The following is a 19,796-nucleotide window of genomic DNA, read 5'->3' on the forward strand; positions in this document are numbered from 1 at the left end:
AAAATACATTTCTATTTTTCATGTTTCCAGGATATCTAGTTATTCAGCGATGAATGCACTTTTTGTTACTGTCAGTCCAATAACCCATATAGGCAAATACACAATTCAAATGGAAAAAGGGACCGAAACTCCACAATTTTCAGGTCTATTTCTTGCCTATCAAAGGCAATCATAACACAAAAGTCCTCTTTATAGACTGATGAGCTTTATTTCAAGCAAGGTTAAGAAGGGGACTACAGAGGACACTATAGTAATCTGTCAGGATGTTCAAGAACCTCGTTGCCTTAGCAGGACACCCTTCTCCACTACCCAGCTGTACACAAATCTTTTGTACGTTTTTCTCGTGCCAATACAGGTTCTTTATTTTAAATTGCTTTTCTGATTTCTTGATATTTTTCTTGTGCTGTGGGAAATAACTGTATATCACCTCATTCACTGCTGTTAAGCTTAAAAAAGCCAACTCTTTTTAATTGACATATAAACAGGTATACACCATTTTCATTATTACCTACATCAAGTGTGACTTCTATCAATTGACGGTCTTCTTCAGCCATTCCTTACACCTCCCTCCTACTCTTCCTCCACCAGGACTGCATTCTGCTTTGTGCAGGCAGAACTCCTTCATGCCCTGCAGCATAGCACTAGAGGAGCTCCTTTTCCACAAACACTAAGAACAGTTTCAGACAGTGATTATCATAAGCAATTTCAGACACAGAATGAATACTTATGGTTTCAATATGAAATGCTGATCAACAGCACAGCAGAAGTTACTGACTTCAGTCAGAGCTACTGCAGAGTCCACAAGCTGTAACAGAGAGACTACAGCTATCCAGAATGTTCTAGGGGAGAAAATTCAAGCTGTTTGTGGTAAACTGGGATTGCTGTTATAATAATATCTGAAAGAATATATAGTTTAATTTTAAAAAATATATATACGTTTTTATTTAATGCAGAAGTTCTTAAAACCTGTTTTGGTTCTGCAAGTCAAGCTGTGCTTCTCATACCTGCAATACTTTCTCTATTGTATTTTTTTAATCCATGCATTAAATCCATATTGCCTTACATAAAGTAACTAAAAGCTCACCTTTAGTTATTCCTTTATTTAATTCTTCCTAAAGCCTAGAGCCAAATGCCTTGCTAAGCAAGCTCATTTTGTTAGACAGCACTACCCTATCCAAAATCTTGCAAGAGGCATATATTTTTGCAACGTTCAATCCAATCTGGAGCTGCACTTCATTTAGAGCTTTGAATCTCCCAATAATTATTGCTTTTCCTTGTCAGATTTACTCCCCCCCCAGTTTTCTCATTGCTTGAGGTGCTTCTGAAGAAAAAGGAAATTAAGGCAAAACCAACATTAGTTAGCTTACAGTTCCAAAACTACAGGGAAATTATAAACATTTATACTTATACAAAAGTACGTGTACATTTTACATAGTTAAATTTTATGTTTTAGTATATTTATATTTATACTTCATATAAATATATTAATCCCACTTTGTTAGTCCCATTTTGGATGGTCTTTGGTAATGCAGTCAAGTAAGAAACACCACACATTACAAAAAGAACGCTAAAACATGCCACAGTTTGAATTCAATGCAAACTATACTACCATAGTTTGGGGAAAGAAAAAAATAATGAAAACAACAATTAAAATTATAACTTAGAATTTAAACAGGCTAATGATATAATGCGTGTTATAAAAGCCAATTAAATAATTGCACTATCTTCAGCTTATGCTCACTTGTGGAAATAACAAAGATACCATCATGTAGATCTTCTGTCAATTCCACTGCCAACTCTAAAACAAATGTTCTTTGAGATCCCCAATCTATGTTAGCACTCATCTTAAGACAGGTACTGATATACATCACATTTCATTATTAGCAATACCAGTAAAACTAAAAAATTCAACCAAAGCTACAAAAATGAAGCAGAGAGAAGTTCAGGTATGCTCTAGTGGCACACTAAGGGTTACCAAGAGGAAGAAATCCTCTCCAAAAGCAGTTACAATTGTAACAAGAGAAAAGGCAAAAGCCCAGGTTTACAAAAGCAGCAGTGCCAGTTCCTAGAGTATATTTGTAGCTTTGGCTGCTGAAAACATCTTGCCAGAAATCCTGTGGTTTCTTCATTATGTTTGACTTTTCCAGTGGGTAATTCCAAACTCCATGTGATACTCTGAACAAAAGAAGAGGCAGAAAAAGCATTTGGATGTCTATTTGTGTTCTTCTGGGAAGAAATTATGACATATATATGAGAAAGAGAACTAAGTTTTGTTGAAAGTGTATCTAGCCACCCCAAATATACCCAGCCAGGAAGCTTCATGACATGTAAAATAATAAAAAGAGCAATGAATACACAGCAGGAATCAAACTTTGAAGCCAATGTCTCCAAGGAATATGTCCTATTAAATTTCAAGTAGAAAAGTATATATTTTATCATTTTTGATAATTTCAAAACAAAAATCAGAAAAAGTGAGATTTTTGAGTACTTTAAATCTTGTTATACAGATTGAAGTCTCCACAAGTTTGAATACAATAATTAAAAAAAAACTATAATATCCAAAATTGTGTTTACCTGCTGTGAGACAATCTGTCTTACTTGGCACTAGAAACAACTAACTACATCGATAATCTAAAAATACTGCGATTTAAATTACAGAATAGAAGTACAGGACAGAAATTCTATAGTCCATAATATATTCTATTTCAATAGCAGAATGGGTGCATCGTCTCTCTCCACCCCCCCATGTCCCCCAGCCCATTGCTGTGCTAAGTATCAGAGAGGAACAGCAATCTGATTATAAAGCAGCACACTGAAATGGTAGAGTGGAATACGTATTAGTAAAGGTTGAAGAACAAAACAGAGGTACTGGCTCTGCAATTTATATCTTTCAAAGGTAGCTCTGTGCTAGAGGTTCCTTAAAGTTTTATTTCCAGGTTTGGGTCCCAGCTAAATGGAACTGTTAAATGGGACCTTCACTTATATGTCTTTGGAAAAACAAAAGACTTTAACAAAAGTTCAGCTGGTACCCATAAGATTTCTGAATTTAATGAGCACTCTGTAGCTTCAGATGTCCTTAATTCTTTACTTAAAATCTCATACTGGCCAGCTATGAACATTTTAGTGTGTAAATTGCTTTTTGGAAGCATCTTACAGTCTGTCTTTTATTGGTTAGCCAACGGATTTTTGTGACATTTAGCCAAGATAAGCATGATCTTATGTGCCTCTGATACAGACCACTATTATTGGTACAGTTCTGCTGCCCATTTAATTCAAGGACATATTTCATTCTGAGAGTCTCAAGGTACACATTTTATTCTCTATTTGCAAACAATTCTTTTAATGGACAAAATACGGTTCTTTAAATACCAAGTCGTGCAAGTACTTGGAAGATATGAGACAGAGCAGCTAAAAATTTGGCCCTGGAATTCTTGTAAGGAAGGGAAAAATATTGATTCACAGACTTCTAAACAAGGCAAGCTTGAGATCCTTTCTCTCACTGAGATTTTCAAACTGCTTATAAGATTAGTTAATTTCAATATGTAACAATCAGGTGATGCTTTATAAATTTAATTAGTACAGCACCCAATGCCAGATAGAAATCAAAATGTATTACACGCCTCCTTCATAGACCAATGCAATTAGTAGTATTTGTGTTTTCTTTTTTTAAAGAAGAAAATGCCAAAGAGAATGTTCCACAAGCTAAGTCAATTTGCTGGATGGGGGAGGGATTAAAAATTTGCTGAAGCACTCAACCATGTAATCCAGTGATTTTTTTTCCTCCCAACATTAAAAAAAAAAAAAAAAGACACACACAACTGCGAATGGAATACTGTTCGCCAACTTAATTGTATTTTGAATCTAGCCTGACCTTCCCCTTGCAAGAACTGAAGCCAGAAGACAAAAACTTTTGCAGATGACCAAATCTGTTTGGCCAATATTTCTTAATATATAGTGCTATGCTTTTGAGCCTCAGGATTTATTCTGATATCTTCAAGATGTCCAAAGACTGATGAAACATGACAACTATGAGGAAGGGCAAGTCAATAACCACTTTGCTACCTGTAAGCCTGGTTCTGAGGAACTGTGATCCTTCTTGCAAATCAGCTTCCTTAATGAAAAAGGCCTTACCCTAAGCATGTTTTATTGTAACTCATCTAAGTGCAATGGCCAGAATTTATGCCCTTGTCTTTGCTTCTGGCATTAAAAATTATCTGCCTGAGAACTTCCTGCAAAAGACAACAAAAGAAATAAGACTATCATCCTACATGTTTTGCTTTATTTATGGCATAGTTTGTAGCAAAACCCATCTTCTGATCGAATATTGCTTTAAAACGTATCTACTGTACTAGTTCAAACTGTGAAGAGGGAAAGAGGGAAAAATCACAGTTTCTTACAACAGAATAAAACAAGCAACTATTTCAAATAGTATTGTAAGTGCCACAATATCTCCAAATTCACAAAATAATCTTGAAATTTGTTTTATAATTATTAAACAAAAACAAACAAACAAAACAGTAAATAGGTTCCATTCCAGTATGTGGTTAAAACACCCAGGGAACTGTTAAAGATAGGTGCTGACTATAACACACTTACAGATATTCCACTTCAAGCAGAATCTACAGAAGCAAGTGTAAATAATCACAAAGAAGCAACTGTTCTGAAGAGTCACTGGACTTAGAATAATGCATGACTTACAGATAAATCTGTATGATTGAATAAAACCTTTCACCCTATTATAGAAATGAAAAAAATGCAGTATAAAATACCAAGCATTTTCTTACTGTAAGAATAACAGTAAAATAAAATGAGCAACTACCCAACAGTATGAAAATTATGGTAATATCTGAAAACAAACCTAAGGGAGGAATTGAAAAAATAATTTAACAACAAATACACTTGAAATTAGCTTCAGCTTCCTCTAAAACTTACTTATTTTCCAAAATATTTCCAATAGAAAGAGGTTTAATTATTGAACAATGTTCTCTAAATTCTACTTAAAATACAAAAAAAAAAAAAATCAAGCTGACATTTTAAGAATTCCTTTTTGCTGAAAAGAAATGGCAGAGCTGCATTTTTTTTTCCTTTTGCTATCACCTAATTTTCTGTGTTGTGTACCTGATCAGTCACAGGCTTTACAAATCAGCATTGACTTTTAAACATATGCGCAATATATTCAGAACAACCAGACAAGTGTTATATTCTTCCCTTAAAGTGCAACAGAAAAAAAAAAGTTACTTAATAAAGCCATTGAATAGCTCAAAAAAAAAAAAAAAAAAAAAAAAAAAAAAAAAAAAGGAATATAGCAGCAAGCTCAGTGCTATAATTTACTTTTAAGTAGGACCATAGCTGCCATGACTCAGAACACCTGAAGACACAATCTAGGATGCCCTCTAAAATAGTTAAGTGATTTATATTTAGGAAACGTCCATGATTTAGGAAGGACCAAGAACAAGCCCACCAGCAACTTGTGTAACTGCACCACATAGGTCAACGTACCACATGCTCAACCAAATACCACAAGCAAAATTTATTTCAAGTTGAGAATCATGCCAGAAAAGCCCTGATTCTGAGAAAGTCATCCATGAATGGAGATCTGAAGCTACCTCACACCTATGATCTCGGCAAGAGTTATGCCTAAGGGATATTTTTGTTGTTGTTTTTGTTTATTTTTTACATCAGTGGACAACTAAAGAGAGTCAAGGATCAACCATCTCTCTTCTTTGTACCCCTCTTTTGAATTTTGGTACTCATGAAGAGAGCTGTTGAATTGCACAACCAGCTCATAGAAAATAAGCATGCAACCTGAGATCTCCCTGCAAGTATATGACCATAAAAACATTTGCATTTATTGACAACTTCACCTTGGACTATAAGCAAAGAGTCTTGAAGTTGTGGCTGTCATAGCTACTATATCATGATACATTCTTCCAACACCAAGATTATCAGCAGTTGCAAACACAACTCTATAAAATGAAAGGCTGCAGCTGCTTTTCAAGTATTCCAGGCATGATCTTGAAGTCTAATTTGTGATTTTAACATTACAAAATTAAACGGATTGCATCCTTTTTGATGAGGGAATATCTTTAATCCATGTTTACCCAGCATCCTCCATAGAAAATTTTGAAAGGGGCTGCTTAGTGCTACCATAATACAGTAAACAAATCCACCAGCCAGTATGAGACAATAATGCAGTATGTATGTTATGGACAAAATCAAATCTCTTTAAACTGTAACAGTTATATCAACATCCTATTATCAATGAAAAACTGCATTTTCTCAAAGTGTAGGATAACAAAGACTCTTAAGCATTCATTAGTGTTCAAGGAAATTTGGACACCTAAGTACCTTATGAAAATCCCAGCTTCTAGTCAAAGATACAGCAAAACAAAATTTCTGCACCTCAATTTCAATTACAGCAAATTGAACAAAATAATTTAAAACAGAATACCCTGCTGATGATTACAAATTGCCATGCTGCTCCATGCAAATTTCTCCCAGTTTCAACAGGAGTCCTAGAAAGAGGATGACAGCAGAAAGCATAATGAACAAAGTAACACTGACTGTGTAGCTATATTTTTCAACTGATCAGAAATAATCAGACCCTCACAGGACCAGTTTCAGGTCAATCTTCTAGAGTGTTTAAGTTACTTCATATGGCTAACTAAAACACTCAAACATCAGAGAGGGAAACTGAACAGGATAAAGGAAAGATGAGACTGGAAGCAAGCTAAAAGCTGACAGCCTAGGAATCCCACCACTGGACTAGAAGGACCAAGGCTTGCTGTGCTGCCAGGGCAAGTTGGTGATGTTAGCTTCATCAGACACTGTGGGTTTATTTCCTCACTGTTACAAGTTTTAGTAATCTCCTGACATCTACATGGTATAATCTTGACACAGGAACTCTTAACTGTACTGCAGGACAAGGACAAAAGGCTGGGTAGATTGCAAAATGGTCCCATACCTTCTGGTCAACAAAATAAAAATATAATTTAAGTATTCTTCTGCTTATATCTGTAAGCCAAGCAAGCAGTATTTAAATCTGGTTTTCAAAAAAAAAATTATCAGAGATCATTTGGAACTTACTGAGACATAACAGGGTCATAATGGGAGCTTAGAGTTTTCATTTCATTGCATGCATAAATAACTTTCTTCTTGCATCAGTTTCTATTGCAAAAACAGTAAATGAAGGAGAAGAACTAGTTGCTATGCAGAGTTCACAGGGATACTAAGATGGCATTAATGACCTGATTTTTATCACCATCAGGCACAATTAAATTTATATGCAAAAGAAAAAATACATTAATATTAGATTTCAAGAGAGATAAGCACACAAGTCAAAATTTTCAAAGTGATGATTCGCACAGCACGCACGATGTGTTATAAGAAATATTATTCATTGCTATATTCTATTTTTTGTCTTAATACATATGTGCAGTTTAGCTTAGTTATGATTGTTGGAGGAACCATAAGCAGCCATCCCAACAATTTCATTCTCAACTAGTACTAATGGAGTTTTGGTACGTAATCTCCTTGTTTGTTTCAAAAATAAAGAAAGAGAAGAAAGGAATTTTTACAGGAAATAGGGCAAGAAAAGGAAGGAAGAATGTTATCACTTCTATGTGTTCTAATTATCTAGGTATACAGTACACTTGATTTAAAAAAAATAAAAAATAAAAAATAAAAAAAAAAAGCTAAAAGCACCAAGTGTTAGGAATACCAGTACTTACACTAATACACTTTTAAAATACCTTGCAGGTAAATCTGCTATCCCTTTTATACACTACTTTGCTACTGCAAGTTTAATGTGCTACACCTACACAGTTGTATCCCCTTTGTGTTCTCAGTATGGATGCAGCCAGCCAAGAACAGACCTCTGAATTTAAGTCAACTTAAAGGCCTTCCATTTTCCACTAACAGGTCATGATAAGATCTTCTGTGGCAGAAGAGAAACTTTTCAGTGTGCAATAATATGATACCAGAAATAACACTAAGGGCCAATGGGTTTTGAAGATTGACAAATTCAAGCTAAAGAGAAAAAACATTCCCTCTTTCCTTATCCCCAGGAGACAGACATGAGGTCTATATCCTAACCCATTCTCACAAGCCATATGAAAAGGCATTCTCATACAAGTCTTACAGCATTTGCTGCTGTATGTTGTTTTTTCAGTGTGCATGTTTATTACTTTCCCAGCTCCTTTTCATCTTATCAGTATAGACAAAGCCTGTGCGACTGCTAAATCAGTGGGACCTGACCAACCCTGTAAGTACCATGACAAATGTGAATACGAATTATTATGATTTCCAGCGTTGGAGATTATTCTGTGGGTTGGGGAGAGAAGGAGAGGTGAGAGAGAAATAAAAGACCATCTCTCACTCAAAGAGCTTGGCCTTCGTATTTACATTTTGCAGATTTTTCCCCCCTCATTTCTAACACATTTTCACATATAAAAATTGTGAAAGAAGAAAATTCTAGCCTTCCTTTGACTGTTTTCTCCTCCAAAAAAAATAAAAAATAAAAAGAAATCCAGACACACTATTACTTTCTGAATCTTCACATTTCAAAACCTCAAACAGCTAGAAAACACCTGATTATCTCCAAGAAGTGTCTTTGAAGAACAAGGGATAGATAAGCAGTTCAGTGCACTTTTTCATGTCTTTTCTTCATCTGACTTTTCCTAATCCTTATCCACATTATTCCAATCTTAAATCCAGACAAGTATTATGATACCTCTAGTTTAACAGAAGATTTAAAAGTAAAGGGTCTGAGACTCGTTATATTTGTATGTGACTGTGCCCAATGACAGATGCAAAGGCTGGCAAACAACCAGTGGCATGTTCAATTATGCCTAATGTTACATTTTTTGTTACTCAATCAAAGGTTGGAATTTGAAAAGCTAATAGCCTCCTAAAAGGTATCATCTGATAGAACTTTTAAGTTCAACAATGGGTCTTCCGACTGTCTTGTAAACCTTCATTCTGGAAAACATTTACAGACCTCACAAAATCAAAATATCAAGACACTGACAGAGTAGAAAAAAAACAAACAAACAAAAAAAAACACTAACTAACCAGCCTCCAGCAGCCATACTAGTGGCTTGACATCTCAGCATAAAATGAGGCTGGACATGGGAGTGCCAACTGAATGAAACCTCTTCTCACCAAAACAGTCTACTAAAACCAGCATCTCAAATATACTTGCTTTAACCAATCAAACTTCTACTTTCAGAAAACCAACATAAACCCAGAATGTTTACATACCTATTCACAAACATTTACGGTATCAAGTTTCTTTCACTAAAAAGAGCATGTCACCATTTTAAGGAAACAAACCAAAAAAACAAAACAAACAAACAAACAACAACAAACAAACAGAAATGATAATCCTGGCAGACGCTGGGCACCTGCTTCCTTCCAACGGTGGTTTTAGAAGCAACAGCTGGGCTTGCAAAGCCCAGCACTTGCAAGCACGCTGTCTACTGCACATGATCCCAGTCCATGCAGTTTGAATCTGGTGAGACCAGGGTGCCACAATGAAAAGATTTCAAGCTTATCAGGAGGAGAAAACCTGAAGATTGCCTGTCTACACAACAATCTTGATTCAGTCTATATTACACCTATAATTCATATCACCAACTACTGCCTGGATCTTGACTATTTCATCTTCTGGCAAAATATTACATCTCTCACGTATTGATTACGATCAGAGCATGACACAATTATTCTGGAGGCTCTGCTAATTTTTCATACTTGGCACATCCTAAAGCTCATAGCATTTCAGTACGTTACGCATGCTTAAAGAGGACAAGTTTGTTTACAGATTAAACAGCTGCCTAAATATTGTCCTGCTCTAGGACAGAGCTAAAATTATCAGCAATATCGGACAGCAAATATACTATGCAAAACTTAAATGATTATTTCAGACTGATTACACTACAAGCTGTAATTTTTTTCATATTATCCTTTGCTTCAGAGGGGATAAATTACAAAAGGAAAAGTAAAATGAAAAAAAAAAATTCAAAAGTGTCATTATTCCTCTAACTTTCCCCAAATCACTAACTACTTTAGGTTCAACACTATCATAATAAAGTCATCAATTTGAAGACATGCAGGTCAATGAGAAATGCTTTCCTGCTCGCTGTTCAGAAGAATGTGACTTACTGAACATCTGCCTCCCATGTTGTTTGGCTGCATGAATATGAATTTCTGCTGCTCTTTCTCCATCTGCCTCCCACCTATGTTTGTTCAATGCAAAGGACTCTTTTTTTTTTTTTTTTTCTCCAGTGTATGGGACTGAAAAAGGAAGGGTTTAATAAGAGTTTAATAAACCTTTGATCTTGGCTGCAAAGTCTAGGAACAAGTGTAAAATATAACTCTTCCACACAGTAAATTAGAGAGGCTAGAATCAGTCTCCTAAAACAATTTAAGGCTTTCCCGTTCCTCAAAGGGCTTGTCTACACACACTACTGAAGGATAAAGCCTCAGACTGAACAGACATAATGAAAGCAGGCAGTTTTCATTATTTTAGTGGAAACCACTACTGGCAATATAACAACTAATAGGCTAGTGGAGAAGGACAAAACACTTGGCCATCCAAACATCACTCATGCAGCACTGTGAGATGGGTTGCAAACCACTGGTGGTGCACGTACCACTGCTCTATAAGACCTCCACTAGAGGCTATCCCTTCTTTCCTCTCATCATCAGATGCCTTATTGTTATCCTCTGTGCTGTACGAAAGGTCTCTCAAGCCTTTAACTTCTGGATAGTCATTTTCTTTGGGTTGCCAGAAGTTCAAATGCAATAGGGTTGGAGCAAACTTTTTCAGTTTCAGTGGAAGTAATTTTCTCAGTATGTGAACATTTAATATCTTGTAACAATTGATTCAGATATCAGACTGCACTGACTCCCTGCCACAGCAGAATTAGCAGTATTGCAACTGAACTGAAGTTGGGATTGGCAATGCTACTGCTCCAACCTTCCACACCTTAATCACATATGGCTTCTAGCTGTAATTCCATCCAAGTACTATACTCCCTATTAGGGGCCTCTAGGTCTTCTTCTATACTGAAATACTCTTTCTTTTACAGAACTCAAACCTCTTCTAATTTATGTCCAAAGATTAAGCAGTCGGTGTGAGCAACCTCACAAAACTGTGGATATAACCTAACTGAAATCATGGCAAAGCATTTAAATGACTTTTTCAAATTTTCCAGAAGTAAAAACATCCACATAATTTTATTTTAAAATCACTTCTTCACTTTTTATAATCTCTTATGAAAAAGGTTTGTTGACATAAGTTGTTAAATATTTGTATCAATCCAGGTATGTGAACTAGTATCATACAACAAAGAACTTTGCATACCTAGCTGGAATCTCTGGCAATTCAGACAAGGGTGGTGGGAGAACAAAGAAAAAAAAAGAAAAAAAAAAGAAAAAAAAATTACATATTAATATAGGCCTGAGGTCTGAAGGGATAATTTAAGTACTTGAAATTTATTTCTGTTCCAAGAGACACAACATAAAACTTATTTCAATGGTCTTCAGTTCCTCTGCCAAACACTTCTTTGAGAACGGTCCAAACTCAGAATTACCTCCCCAGAGAATACCTCAGGTTGGTGCTTTTTTGCATTGATTCTGGGCTTGCTCCTATACTATAAATTATTGGTTCCAGATGTGAACCAGCGATGGTAAAAAGCTTTACAACTACTACATTTCTGTTTTCCTGGTACCTTCAGTTCCTATAGAATCCCCTGGAGGAATCATCTGGCTTTTCATGACTGTCTCTTGGGAAACATGTTCTTGAAAAAGTCTGATCCCAAGGATGTACCATAAGACATGCTCTTATAAAAGCAAGAAGACTCTCCCATGAAATGCTTTCTTGAAAGATTTCATTCACTTTTTAGTGTCTGTGCTTGGTTAAATCACTGAATATTTATGTGATACTTCAGAGCCTTTGGCAGGCCATCTTTAAAAAAAATACAAAGAAAATAACCCAAATGGTATTTATTTTTTTTCAAGAATAGAGATATTAGAATAACAAAACATTTTTCCCCAGTCACCATATTATACATATATGTAATTAGTTGATGCATTTGATTTTTAAGAACCAAAGAGGCCATTAGTTTACTTGCTTAAATTTAGCCTAATTGTTTTTATGCCTTTCCTCTACTTTAGCTCTATTTTATGGCTCACAGCCACAATGAATGCAAAAATTTAGCCGCAGTCTATGATGTATGTTTAATGAAAATAAAACCTGGGCATGAGTAAAACAAGGCAATAGTATCACCAAACAATGACTGCAGAGATATCTGCAATTAAAGGGTTCTGGGGAAGCCACAGACAGCTGAGTGTCAACATACTGGGGACAAATGAGTAGTGACACCCTGTAACCACTGACACACTCCAATAATTAACTCTGTAAGATTCACAGCTGCTTTTGCAGACCATAGGTAAGTTCTCTGCAACATTAAGTCCTAACAAAACATACATGGAGACTAAATAGCGACATACATGAAAGACAATTTAGGCTTCTGCCTCACTCTACAAAATTACCTAATGCAAGTATCCTACATGTTCATACAGCGGATATACATTCTCATCAGACACTCGGAAAAAAAAAAAAAGGCAACAGTCTGTAACTCAATCGATGCCTCGCCACAGTAGGGAAACACCATCTTTTGGCTCTGCTGGCTAATATAAAAGGTTTCCATCTGACCATTTAAAAAGCTAGTTAATGCTAAATACATTAATGTTTTACTGCTGCCCCAGGCTTATTTTATTACTAAATTTGGACTTCATGCCACTAGCCATCTGTTTTGCACAACATTTAAAATACATTACACATTTTCAGCCATATAAGAAACCATTACAAAACCAAACCAAGGACTCTGCACCAGGGAAGCCACTCTTGTGTGCAGAGGGAAGACACAACAGGCATTGGGGTGCTGCTGCCTGATTCACAGCGGTGCGGCACATGGGTAATGTCAGGTATCAAAAATATCATCAAATTCAAAGGAATTCAGAGAAACAGGATGTTACTAAAAAGAAGAGAAGACTGGCTGGAGCTAGCTGCAGCAAGTGGGAAACTGTAAAATTTCCAATCGTAAGAGAAAACTTGGAGACCAGGAAAAGCACCAGAGCAGCTGGAAAAGAAAAAAGATTACTCCGGTTTTAAATTAAACTCTGCTTTTATGTGAAGAACAAGATGGGAAAAGCAATTAGAACACTCCTCCCACATCCATGGTTGGTACTGCCTTGCATAAACAAGAAAACAGGGAAGGTGCAAACAGAGACAATGGAAGAAGGTACCTGTTGCTCCACAGCAGTCAGAACATCTACCCAAGATGAATTTACAGCAGTAATTAAAGATGTTAAAAAAAAAAAAAAAAAAAAAAAGGCCGTAAAATGCTTAAAATTAACAGCATAGAACGGTAATATGAAAACTACTAAGAACTTTAATTAGGACAAAGCAGAAATACATTTTTATCCACAAGCACTGAAAGCTATTTCAGAAGCTGCTGAAATCAGCAGCAAGTCAGTAACCCAGCAAAGCACTTAACTCGGTAGGGAAGCTGCAGCAAGGTCCAGGCCATGTCCAAGGATGAAACTGTGATGCCACAAAAGTCAGTGGAAGCTTTAAAGGCAAAAGACGGAACTTCATGCATATACCAAGCCCAGGAAACCAGACAATGTTAAAATGTTTTAAGTTGCCTCTATTTGTCAACCACTAAGAAAACCCCATTGAATTAGAAATTTGTTTCTCACTCAAAGTAAGAGACTCAATACAGAAATTACAAAACCCAAGCAGAGATGTAAGCAGCAACTAAGTTGTTAGGTATTCCTGCACAATCACTGTAACATCATACATTTTCATGATACAGATTGAAAAGCTGTTTGGGAAAATATTCACACTCTAATAATTAAAAGGATAAACAAATGAGTCATTTAAAATAACATAATTATTTTAGAATCACAGCTTTGTGAGGAAAATTAGTATTTTTGAGACACTGAAGGAGGTATGACCTTGCACATAAACTCTCTACACAAACTGAAGATTAAAAGCACGTTAAGAGGGGAACTCGTATCTATAATATAACCAGTGATATCTACTTTGCAACCTTATCAAAAGCTTCCCCCTCAAACCATTTTGTCCATTAAACACTGTCCTGCAAAACAAAAATCTACCTACTTCAGTGAAAGCTGTGCAACACTTAAAATTGGTATTTGTCAATGCGTTCTATTTATTTGCACGAATCATCAGATTGAAACACGTTGTTTAAAAAACTATCCACTCTCCTGACCAGTTCTAACCCTCAACTCCTGTTATACATAACCATATATTTCTAGATATAAAGTATAAAATAAACCAGCTGAAAGAAACCTATCACTTCTTTTAAACCTTGCTTCAGGTGGTAGAATTCTTAAGTTTTAACATGGCTATGACTGTATTTTTTAAACACATGTAAATTTTGCTTTTCAAATTCTTTACATCTTGTTCAAGTTTTCTAACATTATCCTCCTCTAAAACTACCAGAAACACGTTATTGCTTGCACTGTGGAAAAAAAAGAAAAAAGAAAAAAGTGACTAAATAAAGGCAATAATACCTGACACTGACAGCAAAGATAGCAGCAACTACTTAGCAAACATCTTCACATTTGATTGAAGGACTACACACAAATAGCAACTGTGACCAAGCTAACTTGTGAAAGATACCGTTAACTTGATTGTACCTAATATTAACACAAGAGTGATCATGCTTATATTCCCGTAGTGTCTCTTTATTATAAAACACTCAAAAATGCCATAATCTCTGATTAAGAGGGGAAAATACATTCAGGGAACAAGTACCAAAAATGGGCATTTCCTTCAGAACGAGGTCACTGAAGAATACAAAGGTTAAATGAGCAGTGAAGTTGGTCAAAACAAGAATTGAAAAGTCAGCAAAATCCCCTTCCCAGGTACACAGCCTTAATTCTCCAGTACTTTCCATTCTCCAGTGCCCTCTTTACATACAGAAATGTTGGTGGAAGAACATGAACATGTGCATAAAACTGAAAAGCAGCCACTGACAAAGTTAAGTAAACTTAGAAAAATTTTTATGACAATTCATCAGGACATAAGACATATACGAAACCTAAAAGTTCAGCAGTTTTAACAATAGTGATAAGAATCAGAAAACAAGTTTACATGCTTCTTTTGTTTGACCCTCTGAAGCACACCGCAATTAACTGTAACCTCTATATCAAACCATTTTAGAAACAACTAGTACAAAATTGTAGGTAAGAACGTGAAAGACCAATAAAAACATTAATTCATTTAAAATTCTGCCTACAAGATCCGTTTCATCATAAATCTAATTAGATTGAAGGAACACTTACAAGCAATTTATAACAATGGCTCAGATTTATTTCCTGAAAAAGAGAAATTAACTGAGAAAAAGGCATTATGCAAGACTGTACTATAGTACTGACAATAAATACGGAGAAAAACAGTCACGTCAGCATCTAAATATGATGGTATGATGGTGATGGTATTTTAATTATTTACAACAAATGTAGGATTGAATCAGAATGCTACTCTTCATATCTCTACTCCCCTGATTAGCAGTACCTACACTTCTGAAAGCAGCCTCTCATCTTTCAGTTTCACAGGAGGACTGCTTCTCTGGGGTATCCTGAAGAGGCATAGGCACAACTGCTGCACACTTTATTAAAGCATGCTGTAGAGCACCAGTGCAAACCAAACAAAGCAATCAATCAGTAAGGATGATCAGTTCAATTTCAGTCTATGACTGCTTTCATTACCTGAGTTAGATTTCACTCCCAGCATGTTCCAAAGTCTGAGAATATTCATTTGTACCACAGGTATAAATACCATAAGTTTTATCCTCACTGCCTACTACATAGTACAAACACCTATGTAACATACGAACATACTTATGGCATACTTTTCATTGTGGAGCACAAATGATGGTGGAAGTGCATTTTTGTTTGAAAAAAATCATTTTTTTTCCCCTTCATCTCCTCAATCCCCAATTTAATCCTTGTTTAAAAATTTCAGTGATCAAAGACGCTTGGAGTTAAGACACCACACATATTGAAGCTGAGTGTGAGGAAGGGAAATCCTGTGCAGGAGAATGTTAAGAAGAAAAAAATAAAACAAAAATTCATTAGGGATTTCCATTGCTAGGCTATCTTTCTCCAAGTTACTGTCTCATGGTAGACCATTCCCCTCTTGAACCTGTTTCATGTTGCTCACTCACAATACACCAAAGAAACTGGCTCTGCTTTTTGGAAAAATGCTTTTTCTGGAAAAGCTGTTTTTTTTGTTTGTGTATGTGACAATACTGATATGGTATACATACAGGTCTCCAACTGGCACTATTTGTAGCTATCCCCACCCTTTGCTAAGCCCCTTGTTAAGACATAAGTATTTAAAAAGCTTCCACAGGAGAATAACCCTACATAATCCAAACAGTAACCTCACACAGACATTCGGAAGCACTGAAGATCTGTCCCCTTTCAGGATAAAAATGTTATGGTAGGTCATTGTCTGTACCATACAATACTCTAAAAGGCAGCAACCCTCTTTTACTGCTATGGACTCAGGGAACATACGCTCTCAGTGGAATAGTTAGCCTATTTATAAAAGGTCTCCTTTTGTTTCTTGAAGCAAACATGCATTTTATGACTGTAGCTCATGCAGGGCAAGAAAGATCAGGCCTCCACTGACCCATTACCACTGGCAGCCTTCCCCCTACACTTTACAGCCAGGCATCATTGGAAGCAGCTCTCCTAGAGGGCTACGTCCTTATTCACAGTATCAGTATTAGCCCAGCATCCTCCTCCTCATGTTAATTTCTTTGCATCTTGTCAGCCATCTTCTCAACGATTTTCATTCAGGGAACACTAATGAGCAAGAGAAGGGGGATCATGAAGACTACATTTTGCATCCGCAGTGATCCTGGTGGGCTGCAATACACAAAACAATCTTATTTTTATAACAGCTTCCCTTATCACAAGACAGGGGCTCACCTATTCCATTTTCCAAATTTTCCACAAAGCTGAAAACAAGCATTTTACCTGTCTCTTTCCAGATGTAGCCTAGTTGTTCTATGTAAATAACATACTCCAATACACTGGCTTGGAAAAGCAATTTATCAGCAGACTGGTAATCCAGTCATTTGCAAAACCTTCCGTGCTTTGGTTTTACTCAGAAATACAAGTGTTGCATTCTTAATTTGAGAGACCACAAAATACATGGATTTTGGAAGGAACTTATAGCTATACCTGCTCCCTCCTGCAGAAATACATTTGAAGTTGCATATTCCTCCGAGTTGTAGCAACAGGGTTACATGGACTAGCATTTGCACACCTTTATTTGCAAGGATTAAAGCTAAAGAATTAAGTCAGCAAAAGTGGGAGCTTTCTTTCAGCCAACTTAACTGTAGGCTAAAATGAGAAACAAAATGTATACAAATACTGTTTCCAGGAGAAACAATCCTCAACATTCAGATACCAGTAGCAATGTATCTAATTTTTATTTCCCTGTCTTTACAAGGAGAGTCTATATATGCATTAGGTATTTAGCATAGGTCCTCAAATGCAGACAGATGTCTTACTCTATAGCTATCTTTATAGTCAATCTTCTCTACTTTAAATGTGACACATGGCTACACAATTATAATTAAAATTACAGGAATATAGAGCCTTGAGGCTTTGGTGCAGTTTCCAAGCTTGTTGAGTAAGTGTACAGATTACATACAAATAAATCTACATCAATTTTTCTCTTTTCATTGCATAATACACTAATACAGTAAACTGCATCCAATGCAACACATGAGGTGCTGTGATACGTGTTGGGTTTTCTGCCCACACCCCAGACAGCAGTCCATCTGAAAGGTCATAGAGCCAACACATAAGAAGTCTTTGACAATAAACACAGTCAGCAGCATTTAATTTTGTGGCATTTCCATTACATTTTATTTTCTGAGCAACTGAAAAGCCATGACTTTTATTGCAATATTATTAATACAAAAATGATCTCTACAAAAATAGATGGCGAGCTCAGGACACAAGATTTTCCAGCAGCAAACACACGATTCCACAGAGCTACGGGATTTGAACACAGACCCAAAGGGCCCTAGATACACCAATATGAACTAATACATCAAGAGGTTCAAAAGCATAAGATCTTCTAGAACCCACCACAACACCTTGCTTTAAAGATACAGTCAGGACTGTTTTGGTCCTCTTTCCTTAGGAGATACCAGAACAAAGTCCAAGAGATCTGGGAACTGCCATAGCTTGAATAATGATAACATACTTCAAAGAACAGGTTTGAGTATAAACTGTCCAAATACATACAGAATTAAATTATTTTAAAAAGCACACAACTACACTGAATAAAACAAAGTTTTCAGTCATTTCAAATACAGGCACGCAACTGATGTGGACAGATGCAAGAAACAAAAGCTAAGACATGTAAGCAAACACGGCAAAACAAGGAAAGTCCGGGCAGTTTAACAATGGAAAGCACACAAAGGGCACTTACAAAAGTGAAGGCCCAGTAGGAAGAATGGCCAGACGATATAAGGAACAGAACAATTGTTTCACACATGAAAGGGACCAGGAAAAAAGCAGAGACAAATACTAGTGTCTGCTTGAAATAGGAATTTAAAGAAAAAGAAGTTTATATTAGGATAGCAGCGGCTTCCTCTAACATTTAACTTCCCTTTCAGTAATTTTTAAGTCAGGGCTGCAGGCTGGTTTTAATGAAGATCCCATGTTTGTGTGTTATACTTAAGGATACATAAGGATACATATATAACTTCAGCATGCTTTATTTCCCACTCTGCTGTTGCCAGAGGAATATAACATTAGATGCCCTCTGTATTTTTTTTTCATCCTCCACTTGGGTTTTAAGGCTACTTGAAATTATCTCAAATTTTACAACATTTAACTATATAGCACCTTAAATTACTGGCCCAGCAGAGGTCAAAAACAGAACAGTGGAATTCCTTTTGATGGACAGATGATTTCAGTAAATGTTTGCATGTGAGGACCTGTGCTAATTCCTTTTATTGAAATCATCTGTCTGGACAGACATAGAAACCACTTGCATAACACAGCTGATATTCTGAAGAGCACTTCTGTGTTAGGCCACCACATATCAGCCTCATTCCAACTACTGTATGTAGATAGTAAAGGCTACATTGCAAGGGAACACTTAACTGCACATCAGAAGTACCTGGGTTAGTTGTGCTCTTCCTTTGTTATGATCTTCAGCCAATGTGAATCTAGAACATACTCCCATGCCACAAAATTTGTTCTTCGTACACCATGCCATTTGAATTGTGTAGCGTTGAAATTTTACATGCAAGTCAGGTGTTACTGCAATTTCTCTCAAAGGACTGAAGTAACTGCAACTGATTTCATTTTCCATAGTTTGAAATTATGCCATTTTATCAGTAAAATGTTTTATTAAGGTGCCACTGATATTTTCCCCATCTTGTTTTGTGAAACTCTTATATTGAAGCAGTTTTATTATACAAGGATTTAAAGTACCTAACAACATTAATAAAAGGCATGATATATATACGCTTTTAAACAAACTGAAAGAGATGCCAAAGAAGTTTACATTTTGACTTTCGTGATCTGGACATTACTGCAATAAAGGAAAGAATTAGCAGCAGTTATTTGAACATAGCGCTCTCTAAGAAATCATCTGTAGAGGAAAAGTCATAATTAGCCTTACTGAGTACTAATTATGTTCTCTGTTCTCCTTCATGGAA

General features: G+C 36.1%; 1 protein-coding gene across 24 annotated transcripts in view; it reads right to left on the bottom strand.

Moving 5' to 3' along the window:
• ARPP21 (cAMP regulated phosphoprotein 21) overlaps nucleotides 1–19,796 on the bottom strand; it is a 213,014-nt gene that overhangs the window by 125,878 nt on the left and 67,340 nt on the right. For 4 of the 24 annotated variants that reach the window (XM_035319073.1, XM_035319072.1, XM_035319071.1 and 1 more), the window contains one exon: nucleotides 19,253–19,301. The exons of the other annotated variants lie outside the window; for them this stretch is intronic. The gene's annotated coding sequence lies outside the window, so the exon portion shown is untranslated. The remainder of the gene's footprint in view (nucleotides 1–19,252; nucleotides 19,302–19,796) is intronic. 24 annotated transcript variants of the gene reach the window in all.

Source organism: Oxyura jamaicensis, chromosome 2, assembly GCF_011077185.1.
Source record: "Oxyura jamaicensis isolate SHBP4307 breed ruddy duck chromosome 2, BPBGC_Ojam_1.0, whole genome shotgun sequence".
NCBI classification, from domain to species: domain Eukaryota; kingdom Metazoa; phylum Chordata; class Aves; order Anseriformes; family Anatidae; genus Oxyura; species Oxyura jamaicensis.